General features: G+C 33.1%; 1 protein-coding gene across 1 annotated transcript in view; it reads right to left on the bottom strand.

The window, feature by feature from the left end:
* LOC106106511 (thyrotropin-releasing hormone receptor-like) overlaps positions 1 to 2745 on the bottom strand; it is a 62405-nt gene extending 59660 nt beyond the window's left edge. The window contains exon 1 of the mRNA XM_013287106.1: positions 2568 to 2745. The gene's annotated coding sequence lies outside the window, so the exon portion shown is untranslated. The remainder of the gene's footprint in view (positions 1 to 2567) is intronic.
* Positions 2746 to 9975: the final 7230 nt, after the last annotated feature.

The following is a 9975-nucleotide window of genomic DNA, read 5'->3' as shown; positions in this document are numbered from 1 at the left end:
TGTTTTTGGTGTATTTTGTTTTGTTTTTAGTGCATTTTGTTTTGTTTTTCGTGTATTTTGTTTGGAAGTCGGTTTTGTTTTTTTATTATTCTATATAAAAAACTTTTTTGTATTACACGGTGGCAAGCGAGCACGTGACTGCCACATATAGGCTGTTTCAAATGCAGTATAGCTGCCTACCATAGACATCGCCAAAGGGACCGAGGGGGAGGCAGACTAAGGTTTTCTACAATTAATTGAGACCGGTGTATATATAAGGACATAATAAGATAGCAGCCATATAATATAATGACAATTGCAACACCTTTTTTTTTTCGAAGGGGAATGCTTTCTGCATACTCCATGCCTCGGGGCAGACACGTGAGTTATGTGGGACTCTCCCCCCATAGTGGGGGGCATACCGCACTAAACCCCTTCGTTCCCTCCTGGCCATTGTGTGGGGCGCCACGGGATCGCTTTCGCTTGCCACCGCGACGCCCCACTACAATTGCAACACCTGGCCCTTACGCGGCACTATTTTGTGGTAAATAAACAATGCCCATTTATGGCATAGTCATTGTGTAAAAGATAAGAGAAATAGTGTTTAGACATTGAAAATGATTAGTAGATTACACTGGTGTTCATTATGTTATGTTATAATACGCAGATTTAAAAAGTTTTGCAAATTATAACCTGTGTACATAGTGGTCTCAAACTTTTGGCCGGCAGTGTGCGTCGAAAAATCAATTTTTGGTTAAAATATTCTCTTTGAAAAAATAGTGCTTGTACTCGATTTTACCATCTGTTGGCGACACACATGTTTATCTGCCATTAATCGAAGAAGGTAATCGGAGAGAAAGATATTTTCCCTCCCTACGCGTCCTCTCCTTCGCCAAATCCACTTATTCAAACCATTTCCTAACAGGGATATGGACTAAAATTAGGCCTCTAGCTTCGAATACATAAAAACTAAACAATTAATAATAAATAGAATTAATTTGTCTATTCTAATGTAGACATTTTCTGCATTCAGTTGTCAATTAATATCTTTAAATGCGGTACATTTTTAAAAATTATAATATAAATACAATCCTTTATTTGTCAAAATCATGGTCACCCTACACAAAGTATTAGGGGGTCATCTGTCTTAATATAATTGTAGATGCACGAGGGGTCCGTGTTTTTATTGTCCGCGGAGTGACTTTATTGTTGCTATTAGGCAGAAAACTGGGGAATGATAGCCATAGAGTAGACAGGTAAGATGTTCCAGATTGTTTATTGACTGCTAATTGATTTTTAGCGGACGTTTATTTGGAAATATTTCGGTCAAGAGATTTATTGATAATGTTTTGGAAGTATTTATTATTTTAGGTAACAAATTAGGAATCGTGTTTTAAAAAAATATCCAATTATATTATGTGTCTTCATGCTTTATATTTTGCTTTTATTAAAATAATTTGCACCAATTTTTTAAAATTTTAGACACTGTCTTTTATCATGTTCCGCAGAGAATTACGAATGAAGACTGAAAGATTAATATAAATATTTTTAGTGGTAAACTAAAACTATAATGCGAAGTCAAACAATTATACAAGTATAGTACATTTTATTAAACGTAATTATTAAGTGTATCTTACTATCTATGCCCCCAACTAAGTCTGCGTGAAATGAAAAAATAAGTAGTCTATGTGTTATTCCAGACTATCCTCTACATCTATGCCAAATTTCATCGATATACGTTCAGCCGTTTAGGCTACAAACTCTAACAAACATCCATCCAAATTTTCGCATTTATAATATTAGTAACAAAAGTTTACGTCACAGTTTTTGCTAGCGTTTTTTTTTAAATCACTGTTAAATTCATTCTTCATACATTATCTATTGTACTTCAAAAGACATATCGTTTACAATGATAAGAAACATGCTCTGAGATATAATTTATTTTCTGGCATTAATTCAAATTTTTCAATGAGAAATGATGAAGAAATTTGTAGACCGATGTAAATTATTAGCAAAGAATCTTTTGATCTAATTTCTTAATAATATGCATGAGATTATTTAATCGTTTTGTGAATTTCCACTATATAACTGAATATAAATTATATGCAATATAATAAACAATGTCACTTCCGAAAGCATACAAAAAATACAAGCATCCTTAACATTTTCTTAAAAAAAAAGATAAAAGTATTACGATTTTCGACAGTCAAAACTGACCCTAATATAATTGAAAAATGTCTAAAGTAAAATGTAATTTCTTCTTTTTTTCTATGATTAAACGGAATAACAAAATGTTAGTTCATTAAAAGCACTGGCCTAATTGATTTTATTTTTACACAATACAAAGTACAGGAAACAAATAAAGCAGTAAAATTGGTATCTAATTTGGTAATTGCTCAAAAAGATACATTTTACTTTGCTTAAAAACGAAACTTGCGGTTTGCGGTTTACTGACAAAGACTAGAATTTTCCACGTATAGAAATACATCAGACATTTTAAGCCCCTTTTCTACTTATCACTCTTAACTTAATTAAAACTATTTAAAAATATAGCGAGCTAATTTTAAAGAAATATTGATGCGACTTACGTTGTAAAATAATCAGCTTTGAGATTTAAAACAAATAGCACCTCACCAAATAAAAACACCAATTATAATACTATTGTTAATTTTACTACACTCTATATTATGATTTTGAAATCGTAAACTTTAACGCGGGAAACTTTGCTAGCAAGCGACATAGATCACAAGAACATCCGTACTCGGCGCGTGCTGCGCGGCAACTGGCAGGCGAGAAGTTTTTTCACCAAGGAGTTTTCATTATTTTGATCACGCGTCAGAGGGCGGGAAAGCCGCGTTCGAATTATGAATGTTGTACGCATTTTGTCTATGTCGGTATCTCAAACACGGAGTACTTAATTTAAAAAAGGGTTCAATGACATAAACGTCTTCAATCTTTTAAGTAAACTGATAAAAATAATATTACCTTATTTGAGTATTTACTCTTCAGTACTTAGAACTAAATAGTTACTCCAGTAGTTCTTTAGCAAGGGACAGCTTTCTTTTTAAACCTCTAGCTGATTTTTGACAAATCATTAGTAATCGAAATATTTTTGTGTAAGCTTGAGAAAGTTAGAGAGAAAAAAGTATTGTATATTTTTCATTAAAAGCATTGTTTTATCTAACATATTTTTTCAAAATGTACATTATTCCAAATATGCAAAGACCATAAGCCGAGCCTACGGTTTTTATTTCTCTCACTGGTTAAGTTAATGAATATTTTATCACAATGTTCCAACCGTTAAAATAACCAGCTCATTTATATTTTTATCTAGTAAGGTGAGATTAATTTATGGTTTAAAATTGTACGTGTGTAAAAACAACGGTAACTGAGGACATTGTCATAGTGTGGAATGGAATATTAAAATGTTTTTTATTCACTTTTGTGCCAGTATTAAATCTAACTGATGTATATTAATAAAAAAGAATAAAGAGGCAACATATTTTTTAAATTTTTAGTTAGCACACAATTCACATTAGTGTTTAAAGCCAGCTACATACGCTCGTGCGTGTGTATGCAAAACATTAACTAAACATTCCAATTAAAGTTTAAATGAATAAAAGTTCAAATATTCGGTTAAAACGAAGCGGATGCAGACAAAGTTTTAACTTTCAATTGAACTGTTCAATAAAAAATTTCCCTTTACACGCACAGTTTTACGGAATAGTCCGATTGTTCAATTAAAACTGTCAAAACTGCGCTTATTTGGTGTGCTTTACGTTTTAAATCTAATTGAAATAATATTATTTAATGAAATTATAATTCTTAAGAATGATTTATCAAACGCCTTATTACGTCATTGTACTCAACACAATTAGTAACAAACTTTTAGATAATATACAAGGTTATTGTCAAAACTCAAATCATCACATACAACGCTACATTAAACATTAATACAAAATCAAATGTCTAAGGGTTATATCAAATAACATATTAATACAAAAAGAAACTCTAACACAAACAAATAAAGTCTAATATAATTTTTCAGTTGAGTATATCCACGTTAAGACCAATGTCCCCAAATAAAAATACATGGCCGGCAAGAAAAACATATCATAAAATTATAAGTATAACGAGCAAGTGTAAATCATTTTTATGCCTCTATTTACTTTGACCAAATAAAATTAATATTTCCCTTAAAGCTTAATTTCTTTTCCTATAAATGATAAACTAGTCTATCTTTAATAAACAAACCTACTCAATTATCTGTACTTCTATACTATTATAATAAAGCGTAAACACATACTTCTTTGTTGCCTAAGATGTCAGCAATTACAGCATATTTTTGAATGATCCTTTTTTTTAACAAAAAGCCCTACACTTACGTCATGCTTTAGGCTATATCACGCTATTAAACTAAGGGGGTAAATGAATTGGTTAAAAACCTTATGAGGGAAAGAGATCATAAGTTGCTGCCAAGATCAAGGACGCAAGATTGCCAAGGTTTGTCATGTCATGTCATTTCGACATTTGCTATTGATAATTTGACAAATGTAAACAATAAAGTAAAATATTCATAATTTCATGCGGATGTAGCCGCACGGGAACAGCTAGTTATACATAATAAAACTTACAAAAAACATAAGTATTTAGCCTATGCCTTCTACCAGACTATCCTCTACATCTATGCCAAATTTCATCAAGATCCGTTCAATAGTTTAGGCTAAACACTAACAAACATCCATCCGAATCTTCGCATAATATTAGTAAGACTGTAATCAAATAAACTCTTTGTGTATTTTGTTAGTCGGTCGATGACTTCGTAACAACTTACAGTCTAGAAACTTATCTGGTGAGTGATGCTTTTATCGCGGTTAGATCTGACAATAGACTTAGGCTTACTTAAAAAGACGTTAAAAGAGAAATAAATAGTACGTCAAAATTATCTGGCTAGGGGAGTAAGTGGAACTACGAGTAAGATGTCCATAAGTCATGTTTAGTGTTATGGCTTTAGTTATGTAGTTTCAAGAGGGAGAGAAAGAGAGAGAGTGATAACAAGAATAAACAATTTCTTAGACAACAACAAAACTTCTTAGAAACAAGATTTCTTAGAAACAAAGACCTTATCTTTCTATTTACGTAGAAAAGTGTAACGAATTTTGCGGTCAGAGTTAAATATAAATAAATATATTAACGGAACGGAAATAATTTTCATATTAAATGGATAATGCTTTTTATCGTCGTTTCTCTGAAAACATAATCTAACTAATATAAATGCGAAAGTCTAGATAGATAGATGTTTTTAGATTTGTAGCCTAAACGGCTGACCGGATGTCGATGAAATTTGGCATAGTTGTAGAGTATAGTCTGGAAGAACACATAGGCTACTTACTTTTGTTTTTATTTAATTACACGCGGACGAAATCGCAGGCGAAAGCTAGTGATTATATATTGTAACGTTAACATTTTTAAACAGATATCGTAAAATGAGGTGAAGCCACAACTTTAAACTTCAACGCTAAATTTTTAAGGAAGATTATCATTTAAAAATAAATAAATCCACTATGATCTAGATCTACATCTGCGTAAAAGTTCTCAGAGAAACCTCTCTTTCATGCATGTTATAATGAAAAAAAGCATTTTTTCATTATAACATGCATTGATTGAGTTCAAAATACAGAAATTATATTTAGTTCAGGGACTAAAGTAGCATATCGTGGGAACAAGGACCACTTCCTGAATCCAGCGATAATGAACATAGGCCGATATTGTATCACAATAACAACTAATGATTCATTTATTTATACCACTATATGGGGGACTAATTATAGTCTCCCTTAGTGCTAGTTTAGTATTTTATTAAGACTAAACGGCGATTTAAATCATACTAATATTACAAATGGTAAAGCTTGATGTTTGTTAGAGTTTGTAGCCTAAAAGGCTAAACGGTTCTCGATGAAATTTAGCATACATGTATTTTTCACTTTTATTTTTATTTTAAAGCCACGCAGTTTTTAACAGTGGTAGTGCCCGCTTTAACATCTTAGCACTGCAGGGCCGGCACGCCCGGTGTAATACCACGACCACACAGAAGACAGACGTGAAATGGAAGCAATTCCGTGTTTCGCCTGATGAGTGTGGTGCCGGAGGCCTAATTTAATGTCCCTTTCTCTTTACCACAATTTTCTTATAAGAAGAGGATGGGAAGGGGAAGTGGATTTGACCGGGGAAGAGATGCATAGGAAGGGACAATATCCTCTTTATGTGCGTCTCCTCCTCCGTCGGATAAGGGTAGGCAACGCATCTGTAATCGCGGATGTCTATGGGCAGCGGTCGCTTCGCCATTTTGGCGGCTTCAGGCGGCCGCTTGCTCGTTTGCCACATTATGTTATAAAAAAAAAAGTCGGGTTCACGGTCGAAAGCTACTTCAGCATAATCGCGAAGTGACCACGCATTGACACCCGCATTTGTAAATAACGCACCTCTATCAGAACAGGGGACGCACGCATCTAAACCTACATCTCTATTTCATCTTATTCCTATAAGTAAATAGTGGGAATTTGCAGACCAAAACAGGCCTCCTTCAGACACAAATAGTATGGACGATTTATACAAATTTGCGCCTGTATATATATCCGAACTCTTTGATAGAATGGTGGCATACTGGCCACTAAGAACCTTTGCCTTTTTGATTAATAAAAAATATAAAACAGTAGAGAATTGCGCGGGAAGTAAGTTAAAAAGTTGATGTACATATTAAATACAGTTACGTAAATAGTTTTTTTTTTGGCTGTCTTGCAATTGTTTTAAATTCAAATCTTCCTTAGTGTAAACTTTGTTTTAATAATATGCTAAGGGTCTTTAGTGGCCAATTCTGTAGTATTTAATCAAGAAGGAAGATTTCACAAAAATTAGTCAGTAAATGACAAGAGAGTAGTGCACCTCGGGGAATTTGATGTGATTTGTTATTTAGGTCAGTGGTACAATGAGCCAACATTGTGACGAGATGTTCTTAGAAGAGGAACATACGTGAATATGTAAGTGTCGAGTATTTATAAATCATAATCTATACTACTATAATAAAGCGTAAACACACACTTCTTTGTTGCCTAAGATGTCAGCTATTACAGCTTATTTTTGAATAATTGTTTTTTTAAGAAAAAGCCCTACACTTACGTCATGCTTTAGGCTATATATTTTAACGCCATTAAACTTAGGGGGTAAGTATTTTGGATAAAAACCCTAATGTGGGACAGAGATCATAAGTTGCTGCCAATATCAAGGAAGCAAGATTGTTATGTCATGTCATTTTGACATTTGCTATTGATAATTTGACAAATGTAAACAATAAAAAAAATCATAATTTCATGCGGATGACGCCGCACAGGAACAGCTAGTCCATTTATATTAGTTGTTGAAATTAATATTGTCGTGCAGTCTCTGTACTTCTCAATAGAATGAATGAGATAGAAATATGTTTAAATTTTGTCATCCGTTTATACCTTTAGTTAGTACGAATAAACTATTATAAATCTTTACTATTACTTCTTAGATGTATTAATAGATGGATGTGGTATCTCCAGAATTAATGAAAGATGTAGAATAGAATCTGGTAGAACACATAGGATAACTATTATGTTTTTTTTTAATTCCGCGCGGTTGAAAACGCGGGGAATACCTAGTTATACTTATATTATAACTGCGAAAGTTTAGATGGATGTTTGTTAGAGTTTGTTGCCTAAACAGCTGAACGGATTTCAATTAAATTTGGTATACATGTAGAGGGCAGTCTAGAAGAACATACAGGCTACTCACTTTTGCTTTTTTAATTCCACGCGGATGAAGTCGCAGGCGAAAGCTTGATCATTTATAAATGATATATTTATACTGACTAATATAACTATATTACGTTTTAATTGAGCTATAGATTGTATTAAGCCTACAATTTTTTGTGTAACAACAATAAAATAAGTGTCAATTCTTTCCTTGTTTTTAGTAAGCTATAAAGACCGCTGACTTCTTGTAAATCGGATCAAGGTCGTATTCATATGAATGAAGTTCAAAATTAAAATTACTCGGAAGATCTTTCTACATTTCAATTGACGTGTAGGCAATAAGGAAAATAAGTTTGTCCTTTTCTTTCTCAATATACTGTGTATCTTTCGTCTCGCTCGTGTAATGAAATGTGCGTCATGCGTCAATCTTACTAACCTTACTAATATTATAAATGCGAAAGTTTAGATGGATCGATGGATGGATGTTTGTTAGAGTTTGTTGCCTAAACAGCTGAACGGATTTCAATTAAATTTGGTACACATATAGAGGATAGTCAGGAAGAACATATAGGCTACTCACTTTTGTTTTTTTTTATTCCATGCGGACGGAGTCGCGGGCGATTGCTAGTGACATTATATTTTTTTAATTTGTGTTATTGCAACGTTTATTTGTAACATGCAGGGATTTTTTAAAATACTAATATTACTAATATTATAAATACCCATGTTTAGGTTAATGTTTGTTAGAAGATATCTCCATAACGGGGTAACAGATCTGGATGAAATTTGTCACAGATGTAGAAAATCTGGAAGAACACAAATGCTATGTACTTAATTCCGTGCAGACGCAGACGCGGTCAAAAGCTAGTCTACATGTACGTTTAGTCTGGTATGGGCACTTTTAATATCTTTAGTATATTAAATATAAACATGCGTATAGATTGAGTACAGAAATAGATATACTGAGTGCGTAAGCCAAGAGTACCAGACAAGGGTAACAGGTGCTCTCCTAAATGAGATTAGGGTTGCCACCTCGGGTTTGCGTACTGCATTTTAACGGTTTTAAACATATTTTTGGGAGCGTTGCTAGATGGCGCTTATCGATATTTTTTTACTGGGCGTAGGATTTTTTTCAGGTCTCTGTTTGTTAGTTGACAACCCTAAGTACGGCATAAAAGGAATTCTTTGATATCTTGAAATTTCTATTTCAATCTCTGATCAAAATAAGCTTATGTATTTTAGATACATACGCATCTTTAACGTTAGTCGAACAACTACGATGTAGGCATATTATTCCTTTAGGTTTTAACCATGTTATACTTGTATACTCTATAAATTCTTTTTAACATTATAAATGCGAAAGTTTAGATGGATGGATATTTTTCAAAGATTATAGGCTAAGCTCTTGAATGGATGAAATTTGGCATAGATGTAGAAGTGGCTGGTAGCTATGGTAGGAGAGCAACTATTAATTGCAAAGCGTCATTAGGGGCGGCGGTAGTGTTACATTTGGAGATCCCGCGGCTTCTTATTATGGCAGTTGGAGGCCACCGTGGGGTTTTAGTCGGCGCAAATCCGACATAACCACCCTTGTCCCTGCAAGGGTGCTATGCGTTAGGCATTTCCCAACGAGAAAAAAAGGATAGTCTGGAAGAATACGTAGGCTAATTAATTTAGTTTTCTTAATTCCACGCAGACGGAGTCGCGAGTGAAAGCTAGTTATAATTCATCAATATCATACGGGTTCATAAACAAATTTGATCAAAGCGTTACCATTATAAACAGCAAATACACAATATTTATATATAAACGTAAAGAAGTTATTGAACATATCAAAGGTTTCAGTACATTTACGAGAAACCCAATTACGATGACATGACAAACATATTTGATTTATTTTGGAACCAGACATATAATAAAAATATAGATGCAGCAGTGAACAAAATTTTTTCACCGGTACTTTCTCTGAAAGGTACTATATCAGTTGTCTTGACAACTAATCTTGATTAGTACCTCGTTTCCATCTAATAAAAAATTTTACAAAATCATAATTAACATCTTTTGTTATGAAATAAACTAGTGTCTAAAAATAAAAAAAAAATAAACATTTAATCATACTAATATTATAAATGCGAAAATTTAGATGGATGTTTGTAAGAGTTTGTAGCCTAAACGGCAGAACAGATATCGATAAAATTTGGTACAGATGTAGACAATAGTC

The sequence above is a fragment of the Papilio polytes genome, unplaced genomic scaffold (genome assembly GCF_000836215.1).
Source record: "Papilio polytes unplaced genomic scaffold, Ppol_1.0 DF822178.1, whole genome shotgun sequence".
In the NCBI taxonomy this organism is placed as follows: Eukaryota; Metazoa; Arthropoda; class Insecta; order Lepidoptera; family Papilionidae; genus Papilio; species Papilio polytes.
The sequence above is the reverse complement of the archived record's forward strand: the minus strand, read 5'-3'. Positions and strand labels throughout refer to the sequence as shown.